Source organism: Rhinoderma darwinii, chromosome 2, assembly GCF_050947455.1.
Source record: "Rhinoderma darwinii isolate aRhiDar2 chromosome 2, aRhiDar2.hap1, whole genome shotgun sequence".
NCBI classification, from domain to species: domain Eukaryota; kingdom Metazoa; phylum Chordata; class Amphibia; order Anura; family Rhinodermatidae; genus Rhinoderma; species Rhinoderma darwinii.
In genome coordinates, this window is record NC_134688.1 from 257,981,825 (window position 1) to 258,008,818 (window position 26,994).

Here is a 26,994-nt window from a genome sequence, read left to right on the forward strand (position 1 = left end):
TGACCCCCTTGAGGCCCTGGCTCAGCAAATGCAGGGTCTCTCCCTACAGGTCCAAGACCTGGCTCAGAGGTGCACCCAGTGTGATGCTACCCAGTTAGTGCCCTCCACCCCACCTCTTGAACCCCACCTCAAGTTGCCTGACCGGTTCTTAGGGGACCGGAAGACTTTCTTCTCCTTTTGGGAAAGTTGTAGGCTCTATTTCCATTTAAGGCCCCACTCCTCAGGTTCTGAGAGCCAGCGAGTGCGTATAATTATGTCCCGGCTCCAGAACGGCACCCAGGAATGGGCCTTCTTTTTGGCCCCTGACGCACCTGAACTCTCTTCTGTTGACCTTTTTTTTTCGGCTCTCGGACTCATCTTTGACGAGACTGACAAGACTGCCTTTGCCGAGAGTCGGCTGGTGACCTTACGTCAGGGTAAAAGACCCGTTGAGGAGTACTGTTCTGACTTTAGGAAGTGGTGTGTAGCTTCTCGGTGGAATGACCCTGCCTTGAGGTGCCAGTTTAGATTGGGTCTGTCGAATGCTCTAAAAGACCTATTAGTTAGTTATCCCTCTTCTGACTCTCTAGATCAGGTTATGTCTTTAGCGGTACGTCTTGACCGACGTCTCAGGGAACGACGACTTGAATGTTTTTGTCCATTCTCCTCTGGCTCCCCTATGATGGCCCCCGAGGCTCCGTTGCTTCATTCTTCCATGAAAAACTCGGATGAACATATTCAACTCGGGGCCTCCGTGTCTCCCCAACAACGTAGAGAGTTCCGCAGGAAGAATGGTCTCTGCTTCTACTGTGGGGATGGCAAGCATGGGTACTGGTGTGACAACTCTCTTGTCCTTGTACTTGACACACAATATGTTGCTGCTAGAATGTGCCCTGCTCTCACCCGTTCTGAGTGTTTGCCCAAGCAGAGTCTTAGGGAGGCCTCTCAGATTTCTTCTAGCAGTGTCGCATGCCACAGTACTTCTGGAAGCGAGGCAGTTGACCACAACAGAGACAGCAAAATACTGGAGGTCTAGGGTGATTAACACCTAATATTATATTGTGAAGGATTTGCCTGACACAGCTTCTGTGTCGACGCCCGTGGTTAATCAGCCTGCATCTGTCCCTAGATCTGCTAGAGTGACTCGATCTGCTAGCACTCAGGCTGGTAGGCTGACGAGGGGGAGAGCCTATCGCAGCCTGGCCAGACGGTTCTAGCTCCTCCCCTTGGTCTACTTATACCTTCAATTGCTGCTTGTCCTTTGCCTGTGGTTCTCTTGTTTCCTGGCTCTGCTGTTCCTGCTGTTACCATTGACCTCTGCTTCATATTGACCCTGGCTTGACTGACTATTCTCCTGCTCTGCATTTGTTACCACGTACACTCCTGGTTTGACTCGTGTCGTTCACTACTCTGTTGCTCACGGTGTTACCGTGGGCATCTGCCCCATATTCCTTTGCTTTTGTGTTCCCTTGTCTTGTTTGTCTGTCGTGCACATATTGAGCGTAGGGACCGTCGCCCAGTTGTACGCCGTCGCATAGGACGGGCTGTGCAAGTAGGCAGGTATTGAGTGGCGGGTAGATTAGGGCTCTCCTGTCTGTCTCCCTATCCTGACATTACATAATCCCAGGCCGATATACCTTTTCTAATCTGGTCCCTGACACACTATTGACCCCCTTGAGGCCCTGGCTCAGCAAATGCAGGGTCTCTCCCTACAGGTCCAAGACCTGGCTCAGAGGTGCACCCAGTGTGATGCTACCCAGTTAGTGCCCTCCACCCCACCTCTTGAACCCCACCTCAAGTTGCCTGACCGGTTCTTAGGGGACCGGAAGACTTTCTTCTCCTTTTGGGAAAGTTGTAGGCTCTATTTCCATTTAAGGCCCCACTCCTCAGGTTCTGAGAGCCAGCGAGTGCGTATAATTATGTCCCGGCTCCAGAACGGCACCCAGGAATGGGCCTTCTTTTTGGCCCCTGACGCACCTGAACTCTCTTCTGTTGACCTTTTTTTTTCGGCTCTCGGACTCATCTTTGACGAGACTGACAAGACTGCCTTTGCCGAGAGTCGGCTGGTGACCTTACGTCAGGGTAAAAGACCCGTTGAGGAGTACTGTTCTGACTTTAGGAAGTGGTGTGTAGCTTCTCGGTGGAATGACCCTGCCTTGAGGTGCCAGTTTAGATTGGGTCTGTCGAATGCTCTAAAAGACCTATTAGTTAGTTATCCCTCTTCTGACTCTCTAGATCAGGTTATGTCTTTAGCGGTACGTCTTGACCGACGTCTCAGGGAACGACGACTTGAATGTTTTTGTCCATTCTCCTCTGGCTCCCCTATGATGGCCCCCGAGGCTCCGTTGCTTCATTCTTCCATGAAAAACTCGGATGAACATATTCAACTCGGGGCCTCCGTGTCTCCCCAACAACGTAGAGAGTTCCGCAGGAAGAATGGTCTCTGCTTCTACTGTGGGGATGGCAAGCATGGGTACTGGTGTGACAACTCTCTTGTCCTTGTACTTGACACACAATATGTTGCTGCTAGAATGTGCCCTGCTCTCACCCGTTCTGAGTGTTTGCCCAAGCAGAGTCTTAGGGAGGCCTCTCAGATTTCTTCTAGCAGTGTCGCATGCCACAGTACTTCTGGAAGCGAGGCAGTTGACCACAACAGAGACAGCAAAATACTGGAGGTCTAGGGTGATTAACACCTAATATTATATTGTGAAGGATTTGCCTGACACAGCTTCTGTGTCGACGCCCGTGGTTAATCAGCCTGCATCTGTCCCTAGATCTGCTAGAGTGACTCGATCTGCTAGCACTCAGGCTGGTAGGCTGACGAGGGGGAGAGCCTATCGCAGCCTGGCCAGACGGTTCTAGCTCCTCCCCTTGGTCTACTTATACCTTCAATTGCTGCTTGTCCTTTGCCTGTGGTTCTCTTGTTTCCTGGCTCTGCTGTTCCTGCTGTTACCATTGACCTCTGCTTCATATTGACCCTGGCTTGACTGACTATTCTCCTGCTCTGCATTTGTTACCACGTACACTCCTGGTTTGACTCGTGTCGTTCACTACTCTGTTGCTCACGGTGTTACCGTGGGCATCTGCCCCATATTCCTTTGCTTTTGTGTTCCCTTGTCTTGTTTGTCTGTCGTGCACATATTGAGCGTAGGGACCGTCGCCCAGTTGTACGCCGTCGCATAGGACGGGCTGTGCAAGTAGGCAGGTATTGAGTGGCGGGTAGATTAGGGCTCACCTGTCTGTCTCCCTATCCTGACATTACATAATCCCAGGCCGATATACCTTTTCTAATCTGGTCCCTGACACACTATTGACCCCCTTGAGGCCCTGGCTCAGCAAATGCAGGGTCTCTCCCTACAGGTCCAAGACCTGGCTCAGAGGTGCACCCAGTGTGATGCTACCCAGTTAGTGCCCTCCACCCCACCTCTTGAACCCCACCTCAAGTTGCCTGACCGGTTCTTAGGGGACCGGAAGACTTTCTTCTCCTTTTGGGAAAGTTGTAGGCTCTATTTCCATTTAAGGCCCCACTCCTCAGGTTCTGAGAGCCAGCGAGTGCGTATAATTATGTCCCGGCTCCAGAACGGCACCCAGGAATGGGCCTTCTTTTTGGCCCCTGACGCACCTGAACTCTCTTCTGTTGACCTTTTTTTTTCGGCTCTCGGACTCATCTTTGACGAGACTGACAAGACTGCCTTTGCCGAGAGTCGGCTGGTGACCTTACGTCAGGGTAAAAGACCCGTTGAGGAGTACTGTTCTGACTTTAGGAAGTGGTGTGTAGCTTCTCGGTGGAATGACCCTGCCTTGAGGTGCCAGTTTAGATTGGGTCTGTCGAATGCTCTAAAAGACCTATTAGTTAGTTATCCCTCTTCTGACTCTCTAGATCAGGTTATGTCTTTAGCGGTACGTCTTGACCGACGTCTCAGGGAACGACGACTTGAATGTTTTTGTCCATTCTCCTCTGGCTCCCCTATGATGGCCCCCGAGGCTCCGTTGCTTCATTCTTCCATGAAAAACTCGGATGAACATATTCAACTCGGGGCCTCCGTGTCTCCCCAACAACGTAGAGAGTTCCGCAGGAAGAATGGTCTCTGCTTCTACTGTGGGGATGGCAAGCATGGGTACTGGTGTGACAACTCTCTTGTCCTTGTACTTGACACACAATATGTTGCTGCTAGAATGTGCCCTGCTCTCACCCGTTCTGAGTGTTTGCCCAAGCAGAGTCTTAGGGAGGCCTCTCAGATTTCTTCTAGCAGTGTCGCATGCCACAGTACTTCTGGAAGCGAGGCAGTTGACCACAACAGAGACAGCAAAATACTGGAGGTCTAGGGTGATTAACACCTAATATTATATTGTGAAGGATTTGCCTGACACAGCTTCTGTGTCGACGCCCGTGGTTAATCAGCCTGCATCTGTCCCTAGATCTGCTAGAGTGACTCGATCTGCTAGCACTCAGGCTGGTAGGCTGACGAGGGGGAGAGCCTATCGCAGCCTGGCCAGACGGTTCTAGCTCCTCCCCTTGGTCTACTTATACCTTCAATTGCTGCTTGTCCTTTGCCTGTGGTTCTCTTGTTTCCTGGCTCTGCTGTTCCTGCTGTTACCATTGACCTCTGCTTCATATTGACCCTGGCTTGACTGACTATTCTCCTGCTCTGCATTTGTTACCACGTACACTCCTGGTTTGACTCGTGTCGTTCACTACTCTGTTGCTCACGGTGTTACCGTGGGCATCTGCCCCATATTCCTTTGCTTTTGTGTTCCCTTGTCTTGTTTGTCTGTCGTGCACATATTGAGCGTAGGGACCGTCGCCCAGTTGTACGCCGTCGCATAGGACGGGCTGTGCAAGTAGGCAGGTATTGAGTGGCGGGTAGATTAGGGCTCACCTGTCTGTCTCCCTATCCTGACATTACATAATCCCAGGCCGATATACCTTTTCTAATCTGGTCCCTGACACACTATTGACCCCCTTGAGGCCCTGGCTCAGCAAATGCAGGGTCTCTCCCTACAGGTCCAAGACCTGGCTCAGAGGTGCACCCAGTGTGATGCTACCCAGTTAGTGCCCTCCACCCCACCTCTTGAACCCCACCTCAAGTTGCCTGACCGGTTCTTAGGGGACCGGAAGACTTTCTTCTCCTTTTGGGAAAGTTGTAGGCTCTATTTCCATTTAAGGCCCCACTCCTCAGGTTCTGAGAGCCAGCGAGTGCGTATAATTATGTCCCGGCTCCAGAACGGCACCCAGGAATGGGCCTTCTTTTTGGCCCCTGACGCACCTGAACTCTCTTCTGTTGACCTTTTTTTTTCGGCTCTCGGACTCATCTTTGACGAGACTGACAAGACTGCCTTTGCCGAGAGTCGGCTGGTGACCTTACGTCAGGGTAAAAGACCCGTTGAGGAGTACTGTTCTGACTTTAGGAAGTGGTGTGTAGCTTCTCGGTGGAATGACCCTGCCTTGAGGTGCCAGTTTAGATTGGGTCTGTCGAATGCTCTAAAAGACCTATTAGTTAGTTATCCCTCTTCTGACTCTCTAGATCAGGTTATGTCTTTAGCGGTACGTCTTGACCGACGTCTCAGGGAACGACGACTTGAATGTTTTTGTCCATTCTCCTCTGGCTCCCCTATGATGGCCCCCGAGGCTCCGTTGCTTCATTCTTCCATGAAAAACTCGGATGAACATATTCAACTCGGGGCCTCCGTGTCTCCCCAACAACGTAGAGAGTTCCGCAGGAAGAATGGTCTCTGCTTCTACTGTGGGGATGGCAAGCATGGGTACTGGTGTGACAACTCTCTTGTCCTTGTACTTGACACACAATATGTTGCTGCTAGAATGTGCCCTGCTCTCACCCGTTCTGAGTGTTTGCCCAAGCAGAGTCTTAGGGAGGCCTCTCAGATTTCTTCTAGCAGTGTCGCATGCCACAGTACTTCTGGAAGCGAGGCAGTTGACCACAACAGAGACAGCAAAATACTGGAGGTCTAGGGTGATTAACACCTAATATTATATTGTGAAGGATTTGCCTGACACAGCTTCTGTGTCGACGCCCGTGGTTAATCAGCCTGCATCTGTCCCTAGATCTGCTAGAGTGACTCGATCTGCTAGCACTCAGGCTGGTAGGCTGACGAGGGGGAGAGCCTATCGCAGCCTGGCCAGACGGTTCTAGCTCCTCCCCTTGGTCTACTTATACCTTCAATTGCTGCTTGTCCTTTGCCTGTGGTTCTCTTGTTTCCTGGCTCTGCTGTTCCTGCTGTTACCATTGACCTCTGCTTCATATTGACCCTGGCTTGACTGACTATTCTCCTGCTCTGCATTTGTTACCACGTACACTCCTGGTTTGACTCGTGTCGTTCACTACTCTGTTGCTCACGGTGTTACCGTGGGCATCTGCCCCATATTCCTTTGCTTTTGTGTTCCCTTGTCTTGTTTGTCTGTCGTGCACATATTGAGCGTAGGGACCGTCGCCCAGTTGTACGCCGTCGCATAGGACGGGCTGTGCAAGTAGGCAGGTATTGAGTGGCGGGTAGATTAGGGCTCACCTGTCTGTCTCCCTATCCTGACATTACATAATCCCAGGCCGATATACCTTTTCTAATCTGGTCCCTGACACACTATTGACCCCCTTGAGGCCCTGGCTCAGCAAATGCAGGGTCTCTCCCTACAGGTCCAAGACCTGGCTCAGAGGTGCACCCAGTGTGATGCTACCCAGTTAGTGCCCTCCACCCCACCTCTTGAACCCCACCTCAAGTTGCCTGACCGGTTCTTAGGGGACCGGAAGACTTTCTTCTCCTTTTGGGAAAGTTGTAGGCTCTATTTCCATTTAAGGCCCCACTCCTCAGGTTCTGAGAGCCAGCGAGTGCGTATAATTATGTCCCGGCTCCAGAACGGCACCCAGGAATGGGCCTTCTTTTTGGCCCCTGACGCACCTGAACTCTCTTCTGTTGACCTTTTTTTTTCGGCTCTCGGACTCATCTTTGACGAGACTGACAAGACTGCCTTTGCCGAGAGTCGGCTGGTGACCTTACGTCAGGGTAAAAGACCCGTTGAGGAGTACTGTTCTGACTTTAGGAAGTGGTGTGTAGCTTCTCGGTGGAATGACCCTGCCTTGAGGTGCCAGTTTAGATTGGGTCTGTCGAATGCTCTAAAAGACCTATTAGTTAGTTATCCCTCTTCTGACTCTCTAGATCAGGTTATGTCTTTAGCGGTACGTCTTGACCGACGTCTCAGGGAACGACGACTTGAATGTTTTTGTCCATTCTCCTCTGGCTCCCCTATGATGGCCCCCGAGGCTCCGTTGCTTCATTCTTCCATGAAAAACTCGGATGAACATATTCAACTCGGGGCCTCCGTGTCTCCCCAACAACGTAGAGAGTTCCGCAGGAAGAATGGTCTCTGCTTCTACTATGGGGATGGCAAGCATCAAATGAACGACTGTCCTAGACGTAAGAATAAGCAGCCGGAAAACTGCCGCGCCTAAGTGACCATCGGGGAAGGTCGCTTGGGCGCACAGGTATTTCCCATATACATGAAACCTAATAAGATCTTGCTTCCCTTTCAGGTCTCTTTTTATGGTAGGTCTGCTACCTGGCAGTGCCTTTGTCGATTCAGGGTCTTCTGCTAATATTATGTCTGTGGAATTTGCTATGTCTCTAGCCATGCCATTGATTGATTTGCCCAAACCTGTCCGGGTAGTGGGGATCGACTCCACCCCAGTTGCTAATGGTTATTTTACGCAACATACCCCTGTTTTTGAACTCATTGTGGGCTCCATTCATTCGGAGCAGTGTTCGGTGTTGGTGATGCAGGGATTATCGTCCGATTTGGTTTTAGGCCTTCCTTGGTTGCAGATACATAATCCCACGTTTAACTGGAGTACTGGGGATCTTACTAAATGGGGTAATGAATGCATGACGTCCTGTTTTTCTATTAATTTGCTTTCTCTCGGTGAGGAGGTGAACACTCTACCTGAGTTTATTCAGGATTTCGCTGATTTTTTTTCTAAAAAAGCTTCCGAAGAGTTACCTCCTCATAGAGAGTACGATTGCGCAATCGATTTGGTACCAGGAGCTAAGCTCCCTAAAGGTAGGATATTTAATCTCTCTTGTCCCGAACGTGAAGCCATGAGAGAATATATCCAGGAAAGCCTGGCTAAGGGTTACATTCGTCCCTCTACTTCTCCGGTAGGTGCTGGCTTCCTCTTCGTAGGGAAGAAGGGTGGTGGTCTTAGGCCGTGCATCGATTACCGAAACTTGAATAAGGAAACAATATCCCCTTCCTCTGATTCCTGATCTCTTCAATCAGGTTCAGGGGGCCCAATGGTTCTCTAAGTTTGATCTTCGGCGGGCTTACAACCTTATCCGAATCAGAGAAGGGGATGAGTGGAAGACTGCGTTTAACACGCCCGAAGGTCATTTCGAATACCTCGTCATGCCCTTTGGGTTGTGTAATGCTCCCACGGTCTTCCAGAATTTCATAAATGAGATTTTAAGAGACTACCTGGGGGTATTTCTTATAGTGTACCTTGATGATATACTTGTGTTTTCCAAGGACTGGTCCTCCCACATTGAGCATGTCAGGAAGGTGCTCCAGGCCCTTCGGGAAAACAAACTCTTTGCTAAAACCGAAAATGTGTGTTTGGGGTGCAGGAGATACCATTTTTGGGTCAAATCCTCACTCCTAACGAATTCCGCATGGACCCTGCCAAGGTTCAGGCTGTGGCTGAATGGGTCCGACCTGCCTCCCTGAAAGCTTTACAGTGCTTCCTGGGGTTTTCTAATTATTATAGGAGATTTATTGCTAACTTCTCGGTCATTGCTAAGCCTCTTACGGACATTACTCGCAAAGGTGCCGATCTCCTCCACTGGTCTCCTGAGGCGGTCCAGGCTTTTGAGGTCCTTAAGAGGTGCTTTATCTCTGCCCCAGTGCTGATTCAGCCTAACCAGATGGAGCCATTCATCGTGGAGGTTGACGCCTCCGAGGTGGGAGTGGGTGTTGTCTTGTCCCAGGGTACTAGGTCACTCACCCATCTCCGTTCCTGTGCCTACTTCTCCAAGAAGTTTTTCTCCACTAAAAGTAACTACGACATTGGCAACCGCAAACTCTTAGCCATTAAGTAGGCATTTGAAGAGTGGCGCCACTTCTTGGAGGGGGCTAGGCACCAGGTAACGGTCATTACCAACCACAAGAATCTGTTTTTTCTAGAATATGCCCGGAGCTTAAACCCGAGACAAGCTCGATGGGCGTTGTTCTTTTACTAGATTCAACTTTGTGGTCACCTATAGGGCTGGGTCTAAAAATATTAAAGCTATTGCGCTGTCGCGTAGCTTCATGGCCAGCCCTCCTCCGGAGGAGAACTCCGCCCACGGGAGCAGCTGCACCCAGTCATAATGCTGCTTGCAGGTGAAGTGGCATAGGTAGTTTTTCAAAATCTGGTTGATCCTCTCGACCAGACCATTAGACAGAGGATGGTAGGCAGAAGAAAAGTCCAACATCACGCCAAGAAGTCCGCAGAGGGCTCTCCATAGGTGAACTGAACCCCTCGATCAGACACAATATGATGCAGCAAGCCGTGCAGGTGGAAGATGTCTTGGATAAATAACTTGGCCAACTGAGGAGCAGAAGGAAGACCGGTCAGAGGAACGAAGTGGGCCATCTTCGAAAATCGGTCCACCACCACCCAGACAGCACTGCATCCAGCAGAGAGAGGTAGGTCCATGATAAAGTCCATCGCTATATGCTGCCAGGGAGCATTGGGCACAGGCAATGGCTGGAGCAGACCAGCAGGTCTGGAGTGGGTGGCCTTGATGGCTGCACATACAGCACGTGGAGGAAACAAAGTCCACAATATCCTTGGGCAGAGTGGGCCACCAGAAATGATGAGCAATCAAATCTCGGGTCTTACGTAACCCCGCATGACCTGCCAGTCTAGAGGAGTGACCCCAGCGGAGGATTCTTCCATGATCAGCCAGGCACACAAAAGTCCTCCCCGAAGGAATGCCCCCAAGGGATTGACTGAGACAATGCAAGATGGATCGATAATGTTCTGTGGACTCTCAATGGTGTCTTCTGTCTCAAAAGACCTGGACAAGGTATCGACCCTCACATTCTTGTCGGCCGGGCGATAATGAAGCTCAAACTGGAACTTTGCAAAGAACAGTGACCACCTGGCCTGACGAGGGTTCAGCCGTTGGGCCGTCTGGAGGTAGGTCAGATTCTTGTGGTGCGTAAAAATCAAGATCGGATGAGCTGCGCCCTCTAGTAGATGTCTCCACTTCTCCAGAACCAATTTGATGGCCAGTAATTCCCGATCCCCAATCGAATAGTTGCGTTCTGCGTAAGAGAAGAGCTTTGAAAGTATCCACATATACTTGACTTGCCATTGGGATCTCTCCGGAACAGGAGTGCACCAGCACCGACAGAGGATGCGTCCACCTCTAACGAGAACTGCAGAGAGACATCCGGATGATGGAGGATAGAGACTGACGTGAAGGCACTCTTCAGGCTATTGAATGCAGTCAGTGAGGAGAAGTTCGGAATAAACTGCCTGTAAAAATTAGCAAATCCCAAAAAGCGCTGTATGGCCCTCAAACCTTGAGGGCGTGGCCACTCCAGGACAGACTTTACCTTTTCAGGATCCATCTCGAGACCACGATTCGAGACGATGTAGCCCAGGAAGGGTAGAGAATCCTTGTCAAATACGCACTTCTCCAACTTGGCGTACAGACGATTCTCCCTTGACTGTAGCAGAACCTGACGGACATGTCTCTGGTGCGTAATAGGATCTGGGGAGAAAATCAAGATGTCATCAAGGTAGACTACAACACAAACATAGAGGAGGTCACGGAAAATGTCATTCACAAAATCCTGGAAGACCGCGGGGGCATTACACAGGCCGAAGGGCATTACTAGATACTCATAGTGTCCATCACGGGTGTTAAATGCAGTCTTCCATTCATCACCCTGACGAATTCGGACTAGGTTGTAAGCCCCACGCAGGTCTAGTTTAGAAAAAAACTTGCACCACGTATACGATCAAACAGTTCGGAGATCAGTGGCAACGGATATTTATTCTTCACCGTGATCTGGTTGAGACCACGGTAGTCAATGCAAGGACGAAGAGTGCCATCTTTCTTTTTGAAGAAGAAGAACCTGGCTTCTGCCGGAGAGGAAGACTTTCGTATGAAGCCCCTTTCTAAGTTCTTTTTCACATAGGAGGACATGGACAGAGTCTCTGGCAAGGAGAGAGGATACACCCTACCATGGGAAAGGGATGCACCAGGGATCAGTTCAATGGGGCAGTCAAACGCCAGATGTGGGGGTAATGTCTCCGCCTCCTTCTTTCTGAAGACGTCCGAAAAGGCAGCATAATGACCCGGCAATCCTGCCAATGTCCAAGGCTGAGCCGAACAAATCTGCACCAGGCATCGACCTTGACACTCAGGGCCCCACTGGAGAACCTCTCCAGAATTCCAGTCCAGAACTGGGGCATGCAGTCGGAGCCAAGGCATGCCCAGCAACACAGGGTTAACAGCTTTGGGCAGGACATAGAGCGACAGAAGTTCGGAGTGAAGGGCTCCTACTTGGAGCCTCAGCGGCTTGGTCACGACTATAACTGGGTCTGGCAGAGGTAGTCCATTTGCTGAAGCAACTGTCAACAGGCTCTCCAGAGGGGTGGTAGGCAATTGCAGAAGGTCCACCAGATATCTGCAGATGAAATTAGCAGTGGATCCAGAGTCCAGATACGCAGAAACCTGATGCGTTTTCTCGACGGACACTATGGTCATAGGTATGGACAATTTAGACGGAAGTCCATCTTTACCCAAGGTCGTCACTCCAAGCAACCCTAGGTTTGGGGATTTTTGGGGGCACAGGCGCACAAGATGATCTTCGAGACCACAATAAAGACAGAGTCCAGATGTGCGTCTGCGTTGTCTCTCTTGTGTAGATAACTTACACTGGTCCGTTATTACCCACTTCTTATGAGGATCGACATCGGGGGAAAGCAAGGGTTGCTGCAAAGTAGGAAACGGACTAGGAAGGGCTCTCTCCCGTTGAACCTCTTAGAGGCATTCACGGATCCGTATATCATTCCGGGCAGACAGAAGGATGAGGTCATCCAGGGTAGACGGTAGATCCCGGGCGGAAAGTTCATCTTTAATTCTGGAAGATAGTCCATGCCAGAATGCAGCCACCAGAGCCTCATTGTTCCATAAGAGCTCTCCCGCCAGGGTGCGGAAGTGGATGGCGTACTCACTCACGGAGGTGTCTCCTTGGAGTAGGTTAATCAAAGAGGTGAAGTTGAGACCCGTCCAAGCTCCTCAAACACCATGCGAAAGGACCGGAAGAAGGCAGGGAAGTCATGGGTCTCTGGTACTTGTCTCTCCCAGATAGGGTTAGCCCATGCAAGAGCCTTGCCGGTGAGGAGAGAAATTATGAAAGCGACCCTGGCACCATCAGATGAAAAAGTCCTAGCATACAGGCTGAAATGGATCTGGCATTGATTAAGAAAACCATGAGAGGTACTTGCTTCTCCATCATAGCGGTCAGGAAGTGGCAAAGAAACACGTGGGTCAATACTGCCAAGAGGTGTAGACTGAGGATCCACATTGCCAGGAGGTGTAGTAGGAGGAACGGCAGCTTGTGCCTCCGGCCGACGTACAAGAATGTTCAACGTCTGGAGGAGTTGGTCCTGTTGAGACCGGAGGTCCAGCATATCCGCTCGCATCTCCTGTGACGTCGTCATAGTCTTGGATCGACCAGCGGGGTCCATGGCCTGAGCGTACTGTCACGAAGGGTTTGTGGGCCTACTGGGCTGTACCGCCTTGGCGGTAAAGCAGCTGGCCAACAGGGAGCAGGTGATTGTCTATAGTTCTTTAGATACCTGAGGCAGCTCAGACAGTAGCATGGCAGGCTCGGCTGGGACTTAGGTAGCAGGTGGACGTCAGGCGAGGTGAAGCAGGTCAGACGTGGATGTAGCGCAGCACGACTTTGGCACAGCTCCGTGCTTGACCAGGAAGGTATGGATTGCTAGGAACAGGAACTAAAAACAAGTATAGGTACAGGGACAGGGACTGGAACAGAGAAACACACTCGGAGGCCATCACGTATACAAACTATAGGGAACACAACAACGCTCAGGCATAGAACTAGGGGGCTGGACCCCTCTTATAGTCCAGGGTACTCACGGGTCAAAGTTTGTCCATGAGGTCTGGTGCGCGCGCTGCCCCTTTAAGAGCGGGCATGAGCGTGGGATCCGGCAGAGGTGAGTGGACGTGAGCGCTGGCGTCTCCTGAGAAGGAGGCTGGGGCCAGCGCTTGCCGACTCGTGGCTGCGGCTGTCAGGGGGAGGTTGGAGCTGACAGCCCGCAACCACTGGGAAACTGTCAGGGTATATTGGTTGCACAAAAGAAATAAATAGAGCTTTTTTTCCCCTCATAAATTGTGCCCTTCTCTCAATGATGCCCTAGGTGTCCACATAATCCACCTACCCCTCTTTCCAGCTGTAATGTCCGTGGCTGCGGGCTGTCAGCTCCAACCTCCCCCTGACAGTCGCAGCCACGAGTTCGCAAGCGCTGGCCCCAGCCTCCTCCTCAGGAGACGCCAGCGCTCGCGTCCAATCACCTCTGCTGGATCCCGTAGGGTGCGCACGCACGCTCGTGCCCGCTCTTAAAGGGGCATCGCGTGCACCCTACCGGATCCGGCAGAGGTGAGTGGACGCGCTTCTCATTTTTTTTGAATCCCCACTTTGGGTTGGAATGAAAAACCTGCAGATAGTTAGTACAGCCTTAAATATATTTCCTACATGTTATCCAGCAGAAATTGTCTTGCTCCAGCAAAACTGCACTAGAGTCGTGTCTTTATATGTATTTTAACCCATTGTTTGTTGTATTTGTATAATAAAAACTGTTGTACTTCTTCATACGGTTGGCTATATGCTCTGGTTCCTTTTTTGTATAGTCTATGTATCTATGGAGCTGCCTTTATGGTAAATTATGGGGGGATGTTGGTGCTGTAAACATTTCCCAGCCCTTTACAGAACTGCTTTTTGAGTATATGTGTTAATTATAATTCATTCTGTGTTTTTCACAGTTTTTGGCTCCCAGCATCAAATGGATTTTAGAGTCCGTGATCAATCATGGATCTTACAATTAGATGAGATTTTTAAGGAATACTCTAGTTTGTTTTTAAATGCTAGTGGTAGAGATTGTAGGGAACTCAGCAGTAAGCTGAAGACATTATTGAATCAGAGAACAAAAATCTGGTGGAACAAGGCTTTTTTGGAGAAATATCTATCCAAAAATCTTAATCCACGGGGTCTGAGAGTTCAAGTTTTCCCATCATTTGATATTGAGAATGATGACTTCAAACACAAATGGGAGGAGCTTTCAGATAAATGTTCCAGGGGTTTCATGGAGCTGCTGATAGCTGCTAACCAGGCGACTGAAATAGAAAAGGGTGTAGAGGATATTCAAGCTACACTTAAGACAGAACTCTCTAGTATAGCATTAGAGAAATTATCAGAGGACCTAGATAGGGAATTTGAGAGATGGGAGAAGGAGATATGTGCAGTAAAAGCAGGAAAATTCCAACGGGATGTCCAAGACTACCAACAACATCGGGTCTATAGATGGCACAGGGGTAGAGGACGGTCTAGAAACATGTCTCGTGCATCTGCGGATGAGTCCTCTAGATTAAGAGAGACTAGAAACACGGCTGAATCTAGCAACACCCAGAGATCCCGAGGCCCGCGATGGCAGTATGATAGACAAGTGAAACGCAAGAACCTGTCAACCTATTATCGGGACAAGAAACTTGGGAGTAATCTAGAGGTAACAAATCTCTCCTCACATGTCCTCTCCGTTGCTCAATGTGAAGTTCTGGGCAATGGCTTAACTTTTTCACCGACTAATTCCTTTAATTTCTTTACAGCTTTAAAAGATTTACATCTCTTTTCAAGAAAAGTTGTATTGAACTACATAAGTATTGAACTACATAGTAAGGGAAATGAATCTCTGGAAATCACTAGCCCAATGGAAAGGGAAGCCTTATTGGCACTGGAAGAATTATTGAGGGAACAAACTGCCGATGTGCCAGGTATGTTTCCAACAGCTGTTGTTCCAAGATCAACCACCTTTCCCCCTTTGTCTTTATGCCCTCAGGTGGAGATTTTTACTAAGTTATTTATTGATGACTTTAAAAAATTATCCACCCATAGGAATAATGATAACTTACGCTTAGACCAAAGAAAAGCATTGAGAGAATTGCAATCTCTTGATGACTTAGTATTTAAGGCTGCGGACAAAGGGGGAAATGTTGTGGTCTGGCCAACAGCAAAATATGAGAAAGAGGCATTCAGACAGTTGCGGGATAGACAGACCTATACTAAGTTATCATATAATCCGGTCTGCCAATTTTCCAGAGAATTACTTAAGATTCTGACTAGAGCTTTTGATAGTGGCATCATCCCTAAAAAAATATACGAGTGACTAGTTACTAGTGACCCCAAAATTCTGACTCTGTACTTTCTACCAAAGATACACAATAATCCCATTGACCCTCCGGGACGTCCGATTGTGTCCGGGAATGATGGACTATGCGATCCGGTATGTAAGTTTATTGACCATTTTCTGAAACCTATGGTAACTGATCTACCTTCACATGTCAGGGACACGACGGACGTCCTAGGGAGGATCGACGGGATTCAAAGTGAATCAGATATGTATCTTGTTACAGCGGATGTGGAGTCACTGTATTCCAGTATAAGGCATTATGATGGATTGGGGGCAGTCCGCTTCTTCCTGGGGACTGGTAACCGGGATGGCCAACTCTGTGATTTGATTTTGGAATTATTACAATTTGAGTCATAACTTCTTTGTATTTAAAGACTGTTATTATTTGCAGAAACAGGGTACGGCCATGGGGGCGGCGTGCGCGCCGTCCTATGCAAACCTGTTTCTTGGATTTTGGGAGAGACAGGTTTTCCATGGGGACGGCGTCCGCACGGCGGACCATGTGCACTCCTGGGTACGTTATATTGATGATATTTTTTTCATTTGGTAAGGATCTGAGCCGGGGTTGGATAGTTTTATGCAGCAGCTCAATGAAAATCCCTTTAATATAAGGTTGAACTATAAATATCATTCACAACGTGTCGAGTTCCTAGACATACAGATTTTTTCTGATAGTCTGGGATTTCTACACACAGACGTTTTTCGGAAGTCGACATCAGTTAATGCGCTGCTGCATGCCTCGTCGGCTCATACTCCATCCACTATTAGAGCCATCCCGGATGGACAATTCCTCAGGATGAGGCGGATTTGTTCTTCCAATACCCTCTTTGAACGACAATCAAAAGATCTGAAGTCCAGGGTTAAAGACAGGGACTATAGTAATATAACTATTAAAATGGGATATAGGAGAGCAAGAGCAACCCCCGTAGTGATCTTTTGAGATCTGTTAAAAACCAATCTGCCAATGATCCAGGTGTGCAGTTTATATCCACATACAATGGCCAATGGAATAAGATGAGGACCATTTTGGAAAGGCATTGGCCGATCCTGAGATCTGAACCACAACTGGCCAAAAATCTATCTGAGAGGCCAATGATGATGGCCAGAAGGGCTAAAAATCTAAAAGATCTCCTTGTCAAAAGCCACTATATTCCACAGCAGATTTTTCCGTTTGGTTCTCGTGGACCAAGAAAAGGATGCTACCCCTGTGGAGATTGTAGAGCTTGTGCCAATATCTGTCGAGCAACTAATTTTTCGTCAGTTGACGGAACTAGGCATTTAGAAATAAGAGAATATATCTCATGTAGCTCGACACATGTAATATACTATGCTACATGTGGCTGCCCAAAAACCTATATAAGATTGACCTCGAGGGAGTTGAGAATCCGCACGAGAGAGCATGTGCGTGATATTATAGGGGCTAGTGAGATTGAAGATGTAACTCAGTTGAAGACCTTGCCTAGACACTTTAAATTACATCATGGTTGCAATCCCAAAACTCTATCAGTACGAGGGATTGATAAAATACACTGTGGCATCAGAGGTGGTAATGTGAGGAGAGTTCTAGCACAAAAAGCATGTAAATGGATCGTCCTATTGGGATCTATGAAACCGCATGGACTTAATGAAAAGCTCAGTTTTGTTCCTTTTCTATAGTCTCTACCACCTATGCCTTTCTTTTACTAATTGTGTTCTATATTGTATGTTATTGTGTTTTTAGGTATTTTTTATTTGTATTCCTGCTATATCTGACTGTCTGAACAGTACAGAACAAATCCGAGCCCGTTGAATATCCTATACAAGTATAGAGTCTGGGAATGAAGACCATGGCGTGATCTTTGCAATCTACTGTTATGTTTTCTCCTCTTTATACTTGTCCCTATGAATATGTATATATATCTCTGGGCTGTATCTAATTTTGTCTTATATTTATATCTTATACTTATACTTTTGTTAGTGGTAATTTCACTTTATATATGCTGGGCTCAGTATGAACCCCCTTTTTGTTGTACACTATTCTCTTAAATATTGAAAGATGTATTTTTTTTTAATCACTTTATATTACATAACTGATTTATGTATCTTAGTATTTTTATATTGTTTTATATTTTTTTTATATTAATTGGTTTTCGAGGTATATCACATGAAGTCTATTTATCTTCTCTCTTTTGATACACTTTACTCCAATTTGACAGATGCCTATATATATATTGATGAGGAATTCTATCTATATGGGGTCTTTTTTAGTTACTGGGGTCACATAACAGATTCATGGTAGCCTATCTGGAACATGTGAAGAGTACTATTGACTATGCTGTCTATTAATCCCATGTTCTTTTAATTAATTTGGAACATGTGAAGAGTATTATTGTCTATATTGTCTACTAATCTCATGTTCTTGTAATTAATCCTATTTATACAATAAAGGGACTTTTTCTTTAGATCCCTTGGTCTTACCGTGTATAAACAATCGTCTTTTTGATGGTGAGGTGCGAATGCGCGTTGTCTACTGACGGCGACGCAGTGCCCTCTTTGGCTCCTAGTACGCACTGCGCATGTCCGGAACTCCCGTACGTGTCTGGAATCCGGATGTGTGCTCCGGAGTTTGGAGCCGGAAGTGGGGCCTGCCTCGCTTCCGGTTATGTCGGCATGCATGCGCCGCTTCTCTCACCCGGGCAATTCGAGTTTACAGCTGTCCCCACAGTATATAATGGCAGGATATGCTTAGGACACAAACCTGCACACCCCCTGAAGAAGCAAATAGAGCGAAACGCGCGTTGGGGTCTGGTGGTGGAGCAACACTTTTGTCTGCTGTTATGGGTAAGGCTGTCTCATTTTAATCTGCGGGCACTGACATTTTTCTCCCTCTTCCCTTATTTTTTCCTATATATTCACACATGTCTACAGGGATTTGAGTTAATTAAATTTTTTTGAATCCCCACTTTGGGTTGGAATGAAAAACCTGCAGATAGTTAGTACAGCCTTAAATATATTTCTTACATGTTATCCAGCAGAAATTGTCTTGCTCCAGCAAAACTGCACTAGAGCCATGTCTTTATATGTATTTTAACCCATTGTTTGTTGTATTTGTATAATAAAAACTGTTGTACTTTTTCATACGGTTGGCTATATGCTCTGGTTCCTTTTTTGTATAGTCTAGATTACTCCCAAGAATAAAACAAATTATTCTGATATTAATATTCCATTAGAGAATAGCTAATATTTTTTTTTCTTCTATCATGATATTTTTTTGTGTTATGCTTAACATTTGACATGGAGCCTCATTGCGTATTTATATGTGTAAACACATTGTAGCCACATTGGGGGTAATTTATTAAGAATGCCATTTCATATGCCAGTCGTAGGCCCTGTTCACACAGAGTTTTTTTACATGTTTTTTGGCGCGGAAACCACATTGGAAAACGCGCCAATAAACTTCCGAAAATGCCTCCCATTGATTTCAGAAAGAATCGACATGCCCTATCTTCGGGTGTTTACGTTTCTGACCTCCCATTGACTTCAATGGGAGGCAGAGAAAGCGTATTTGGCAGAGTTTATGGCCGTCGTGCTCAATGGGCGCAAGCGACAATTGCTGTGAAAAACGTTGCAAAAAAACATGCCAAACGGCGTGCAGGCAGATCAAAATTCCAAACTAAATTTAGAGGCAGAATTTTCTGCCTGCTAAAAACTCCAGGGCCTTAGGGTATGTTCACACAGTGCAGATAACACTGTGTAAAAGCACACATCGTATACGATCTGGGTACCGCAGAGAATTCAGTCCAAAAAACCGCAACAAATTGTGGTGTTGTTTTTTGGCCAGAATAGCCGCTGCAGAAAACTGCACATAAAAAAAAAGTTTCACACTTTTGAAGCCATGGCAACGTGTCTCTCCATAGTCCCGCAGCCTGGCCTTCTGGATGACGTTTCATCAAATGTGACCGCTGCAGCCTGTGATTGGCTGCAGCGGTCACATGTGATGAAACATCATCACAGGAGGCTGGCCTGGAAAAGAACCACAGAATTTTGGGTAAGTATGAGATTTTTTATATATTTTGCAACATCTGCCATTTGTCGCGGATTTTACCTCCCCATTGAATTCAATGGGAAAAACCCGCAACAAGAAAGCAGCAATTATGCAAATACAACGGATATGCTGCAGATTAAAAAAAATGCACCGCAGGTCAATTTAAGAGCGTTTTTCCGCTTATGATTTACGCAGGCTGTGGATGAGATTTGTTCAAATCTCTAGAATCTCATCTACTCTGCTGCTACTGTATCATGCTGCGGATTTTCCGCAACAAAATCTGAACTTACCCTTAATCTAAATAAAGTTGGAGTAAAATGCGGCTAATTTATTAAGAGGCCCACACCTCTTTTATTAATTAGACTTATGACTGGCCAGCTAGGCTGGCGTAGATTTGCGCTACAATTTATGCCAGTTTTCTGACATACATTACAGTAAATGTATCAAGCAACTCCGACCACGCCTTACCAACTTTTTTGAAAAGTAGCTGAGGTGGCGTAAAAATAGAAAAGACGCAAAAACGTAAACTTTTCTACGTCAGAAAACTGTTGTACAGGGCTTCATAATTTTCCCTCATTGTGTGAGCCCAGCTATGGGTCCTAACTATTGGTTAGCAGAACACACAATACAGACTCCACAAAAAGCAGTTCACATGTCAAAAAAGTCTATGATCCCCTGCTGCAGTCTATGCTTTATGACATTGAAGTTCTAGGCATTATTGCAATTGTAACAGTTAATTGAACGTCAAGCACCATTATTTTCTGAGCCTTAAGGCATTTTGACATTGTTCTCAATTCAGCAACACAGAAAAGAAGCCACTTTACATTGCTTTTAAACCAGCTTTATTAAATTCATCTGAAATTGTCTGCCTCGTCTATTTTTAGGTGACAGGTACATTTTATGAACAACAAAATCAGACAAAACAGGGATAAATTTCACACTTTGCTTCTTACGCAAATGAATTTCCAAGACTGTAAACCATTTGAGACATTAACATATTACACAAGTTCTCTGTCACTTTGACTGATAGTCATATAGGAGGGGTAAAAGGGATCAATAGAGGCATTTGTTTATATAATGGTAAATTGATATGATGTTTTGGAATAAGGGGGTTAATGGAAGGAGTCTCCGACTAAAGCCTGTTTGCACCTTTATATGAGCAGAGCACTTTATAAAAATATATTCCATCCTCTTTACTACGAAGCATGAAGTTAATACTCAGCTCTTTCATTCTACAGTCAGTTTGACAGTAAGGCTGGGTTCACACGAGCATGTTATGTCCGTAAAGGACGGAACGTATTTTGGCCGCAAGTCCCGGACTGAATACACTGAAGGGAGCCGGGCTCCTAGCATCATAGTTATGTACGGTGCTAGGAGTCCCTGCCTCTCCGTGGAACTACTGTCAGGTACTGAAAACATGATTACAGTACGGGACAGTTGTCCTGCAGCGAGGCAGGGACTCCTAGCATCGTACATAACTATGATGCTAGGAGCCCGGCTCCCTGTAGTGTGTTCGGACTTGCGGCCGAAATACGTTCCGTCCATTACGGACGTAACATGCTCATGTGAACCCAGCCTCACTGGGGAACAGGGCCGGCCTTAGGAGAGATGGCACCCCATGCAAAATTATCTTTCGGCACCCCACCCCATCATAAAAATTTGCCTCATAAAAAAGTATAATACTCCCCCACAGTATAATGCCCTATATAGTGCCCCCACACAGTATTATGCCCCTTTAGTGACTCACACACAGTATAATAGTAATACTTAATAATATATTATAACCCCATCAAGGACATAGTATTTTGTCCATAGTATTATACCCCTAAGTGAGACACACATTATATTGTCCCCTGTAGGGCCCATACACAGTATAATGTCCGCTTATTGGTCTCCACACAGTAAAATGCCAACCTTGTAGATTGTGCCCCCTGTAGATTGTGCCATGCAGCCTCCCTGTAGACAGTGCCATAATCCCCCACCTCCTCCTTGTAGACAGTGCCATACAGCCCCCACCTCTCCCTTGTAGAGTGCCATACAGCCCCCACCTCCCTCTTGTACACAGTGCCCCCCACTTCCCCCTTGTAGATAGTGTCATACAGGCCCCATCTCCCCCTTATAGAAAGTGCCACACGACCCCCACATCCCCCTTGCAGAGTGCCATACAGCCCCCACCTCCCCCTTGCAGAGTGCCATACAGACCCACCGCCCCCTTGCAGAGTGCCATACAGCCCCCACCTCCTTGTAGACAGTGCCACACAGCCCCCACCTCCCTCCTGTACACAGTGCCCCCACCTCCCCCTTGTAGACTGTGTCCTACAGCCCCACCTCCCTGTTGTAGACTGTGCCATACAGCCCCCATCTCCCTGTTGTAGACAATGCCATACAGCCCCCACCTCCCACTTTTAGACAGTGCCATACAGCCCCCACCTCTCCCTTGTAGACAGTGGCATACAGCCCCCACCTCCTTGTAGACATTGCCATACTGCCCCACCTTCTTGTAAACCGTGCCATACAGCCCCCCCTTTGTAAACAGTGCCCTCCAAACAAAAAAAATTGTTCTCACCTAGGCCCCGTTACCACGACGAACGGAGCTGCTTCATATCGACAGGATTCTTGCATAGGCTGGCGTGATCCAGTGATGTAATCACGCCGGCCTGCACAGGGATCCTGCCCCTGATAGGCTGCAGGTCGAACAAAAAGGAAATGTTGTGATTTTTGCAGTGGAAAAGCTGCAATTCCGATGCAAAATCGCAAATCTAAAAAAACAAATACTTTTTCCAGTTTAAATTGAATAAAAAGTCTATATTTACCTACCTCACGTTGTCATGGTGATGGCTCCTTTTCCCCCCGGCCTCCTAGGAAGACGTTTCATCCCATGTAACTGTTGCAGCCAATCACAGGCTGTAGCGGTCACATAGGCTGCAGCATCATCACAGGAGGCTGGGCTGAGACCAGTATTGGCTTTTTTTTTCTGTTATATTTTCTTCAACAGTGATTCTGGACGAAAATCTGCACCACAATTTGGTGCTGTTTTTGGATGGAATTCCCTGCGGATTCTAAGTCAGTGATGCTGTGTACTTTACGTAGCATATCCGAACTGTATTACCATAAACTAAGAGTGAGTAGGGATAACCAGACTAAATAAGAACAGTTTTATGACCTTCAGGAAACACAGTTCATCCATTGTTTTGTCAAATAAACTTTTTTGGACTTCTATCTGTGTCCTCTTGTGAGTTCAGCTATGTGGAAATTGTCAATTCAGCAAGACTGCACATGCTCTCTACTGACCGGGTCTTTAGCGTGTGATTTTGCATGAAGCGATTATTGAAACCGTATATATCCTCCCTCTATTCCTGTAGTGACTCCGACAGCCAATCAGCAGAATAAAGAAGATGGGCTGACATCTACAAATCTGACCTTGTTATGCTGACTGACTGAGTTGTAGAACACATTAAAGGGCTTGTCCACTACCAGACAACTGATGACCTATCCACCTATCCATCATAGGTGCGGGTCCGACACCCGGACCCCGCACCGATCAGCTGCTCAGGTGTTCTGCGGACACCGAATGTTATGCCATATTATGCAATGTACGGAGCCGGAAGCATTTGGCTCCATACATTGCACAGTGGCTGTGCTGCTGAACTGCAGCTCAGCCTATTCACTTGTATTTCATGACCAGAGCTATCTGCTTCGGCAGGGCCGCCATCAGGGCAGTACTAGTAGTACTCCCGTCAGGGGCCCGGCCCCATGGATGAAGAAAAGGGGCCCGCCGGGCTGTCGTGGCCCCCCCATCGGACTATCGGCCCCCCTCGCATCGCTCGCGGGCCCACCTCGCAACACTCACGGGCCCCCCTCGCAACACTGACGGACCACACTAGCAACGGTCGCGCCCCCCCTAGCAACAGACGCGGCCAGGGCTGCCATCCGGGCAGTACTAGTAGTATTCTCGTCAGGGGCCCAGCCACATGGATGAAGAAAAGGGACCCGCCAGGCTGTCGTCACCCCCCCTCAGACTGTCGGTCCCCCCTCACAACGCTCACGGGCCCCCCCTCACAACGCTCGTGGACCACACCCCTTAACAACGGTCGCGGCACCCCCAGCATACATGTTGCAGCTTCATGAACTGGACGGGGAAGACGCAGCATGTGCAGAAGCTCCGTGTGGAGATCCGCCCCCCAGCCAGCTCCTCTACACAGCCGACCAGACCTGCAGGCTGGCCAGTGTTTCCCCCTTTGCATCCTGCTTCCCATTCCTCCTGACCCCATTTGTATAAAGTAAGTTAAAATGATTGTTTTTTTTTTCGTTTTCCTAACGTTTTTTTTGCCGTGATTTTCGCAATCGCGGCAAAAATGGCACAGTTTTGCCGCGATTATATAAAAATCACGGAAAAAACACATGATTTGTGCCGCGATTGCAAAAATTGCATAAAAAAAAAGGATACAAAACATGAAAAAATAGTGCTGTATTTTTGTGGCTATATTCTCTCAGTGCGGTCAAATCAGGTTTTTGCCGCGATTTTGTAAAAATTGTGGCACAAAAATGGGATTTGACCGCAGTGTGTAACTAGACTAAGGCCTTATTCAGACAGCCGTGTTTGGTCTGTGATATACGGAGCGTGTATTGGGCTTATTTCCCAGGCTAACCACAATTCATGGAGTCGGACTCCTAGCATCACAGTTATCAATGCTGCTGGGAGTCCCTGCCTCTCTGCGGGAATACTGCCCCATACAGTAATGATGTTTTCAGTACGGGACCACGGACAGTATTCCCACGGGAAGGGAGGGACTCCTATGATTATAGATAACTATGATTCTAGAAACCCGGATCCCTGAGCTGTTGTCGGTCCAGGAAATATGGCCGATACACGGTCCATATATCACAGACCGAACATGGACGTCTGAATAAGGCCACTTACTTGTCTCCTGTTTTTGGTGCGGATTGCGCACTGAAAATTCACTACAAATTACAATAGAAGGCGATATTGAGACTAACGTGTGTGAAATCAGACGTGAAGTACGGCCGTTTTTCATGGCCGATTTGCACCCGTAGGGGGCCCGTTTTCACAGATCCCTTATAGACTTGAGTCTATTGAGGGATCCGTGAAAACGCACAAAAATAGGACATGTCCTATTTTTTAACAGGCCCTTCACACGGTCCGTTAAAACAACGACCATGTGAATAACCCCATAGAAATACATGCAGCCATGTGACGGCCATTAAAAAAAAACGTCCTTCACACGGACGATTAACACGTTAGTCTGAATAAGCCCTAACTCATGTGAATGGGGTTTGTCAAAACCCCATGCACGTGCAGCAGAAAAAAAATCTGCATGGAATTTAGGACGTGCTGTTGATTTATTAGCCCTTAACGCAATATCACGTAACTGTACATGATAAGGGTTAGGCATGTATGGGATGTATGGAGCTCACGGGCAGAGCTCGCTCCATTCACAGCGGGTGACGACTGTGTTACGCAGCTGACACCACACTGCAACGGGCAGAATAAAAGATCACTTTGATTCCGCCCCTTTAACACCTTAAATGCCGCGGTCAATCACGACCGCAGCATTTAAAGTGTTAGAATCAGGGGGCGCCCCCTGAAACAAGCCATTGCGCCAAAAAATTGCGTAATCGCTGTTTTTTGCCCATTTCACCCCACAAATAATTTTTTTTCAGCATCCCAGTACATTATGCAGTACAATAAATGGTACCATGAAAAACTACAACTTGTCCCGCAAAAAATAAGCCCTCATATGGCTATATAGACGGAAAAATAAAAAAATTATAGCTTTTGGACTGTGGAGAGGAAAAAACAAAAGTGAAAATCCGAAAAAAAGGGAGGGAAGGTGTTAAATCAGCTGCATGCCTATTAGGCTATGTTCACACGCTTAGCAAAAACCGTCTGAAAATAGGGAGCTGTTTTCAAGGGGAAACAGCTCCTGATTTTCAGAAGCTTTTTAAGCAAACTTGCATTTTTCGCGGCGTTTTTTACGGCCATATTTTGAGCTGTTTTTCTATAGAGTCTATGAAAAATGGCTCCAGAAACGTCTGAAGAAGTGACATGCACTTCTTTTTCGCGGCCATTTTTTTATGTGGCCGTTTTTCAAAACGTATTTCATCCTTTACAATGTAAAGGGTTAATTTGCTGTAAATCCCCAGCAAATTCTGTAACGCACACATTGAGGAATTTGGTGCACAAAATCCACATCAAAACCGCAGGTAATTCCGCAGGGAAAATCTGCACAGTTTTTTTTTATATGTTTTTAGGTGCGGTTTTTACATTTTGATGCGGAAATAGGTGCAGGTTTTATGCTGCAGATTTTTTATTTTTTTCTAAACTAGTCAGAAATAACTCGCAAGCGGAAATGCAAGATAAATTGACATGTATCATATTTTCAAATGCGCACCACAGGTCAATTTTTGTGCAGAAAATGCAACATGTAGATGAGACTTCTTGATCTCATTTACTTTGCTGGTTCTGTATTACACTGCGGATTTGCTGCACGAAAATACCTGTGACAAATTTGCACGTAATAAGTATCGTGTGCATTTGGCCTAACAGAGTTTTTTTTAACTCCCCCTAAGGCCCCGTTCACACATGTTGGATTTGATATGGATTCCGATGACAATGCCAATGATTCTGCATTCCATGCATATGAGGTTTCCGCAACCCAGTTCACATGCTGCGAAAAAAAATTCACGTGTATTTTTGTCCACACCATTAAAAGAAATCCACCACCGCAATAAGTAGCATGCTACTTATATTACATGGAAAACCCGAGGATAAGCAACTTTGAATGACAATGGGACTTAGGTCTTGTTCACACAGTATTTTGCAGGCAGAAAAATATGCCTTGAAATTCCTTCAGGCTTTCTCTGATGTCAAAGGGAGGTCAGAGACGGAAATCCCTGAAGAAAGGGCATGTCGCTTCTCTTTCTCGCGAGCGTTTTTTTCCGTTTGCGGGAAAAAACGCCTTCGCCTCCCATTGAATTCAATAGAAGGCGATATTGGCTGTTTTTTTGCCGCAGTTTCCAACGAGGTTTCCGCTGCAAAAAATGTGGCAAAAAAACTCTGTGTGAACTGGGCCTTATTCTTGTGCGGATCTGCTACAGGCTTGTGGCCTCTGCGTCAGAAATCAAAGGGAAAGCCTCAGATTTTTGCTGTGGAAAAACACATTGAACTTTAATGGCAACGTAAGAGCGTAGCATTAGTTCTCCTTACATCCTCACAAGCACTTCCCTCTCCCTTAAGGCCCCCTTCACATCATGTTGTTGCCCTAAGTTTATCGTGTACATCAGGAAATCTCACGTACACTATAAACAACGTAGACGATAATTCACACGGCTCCATTATGTCCTTTCAGCCTCCGTCGGGCTGGTAGACGTCGGTTTACCTTATTTTCGAAGGATGGAATAGCGTAGTAGACTTTGCTATTCTGGAGTCCCCAGGCAGAAAATCACAAGTGCTCTACCCATGGACTTTATCCCTGG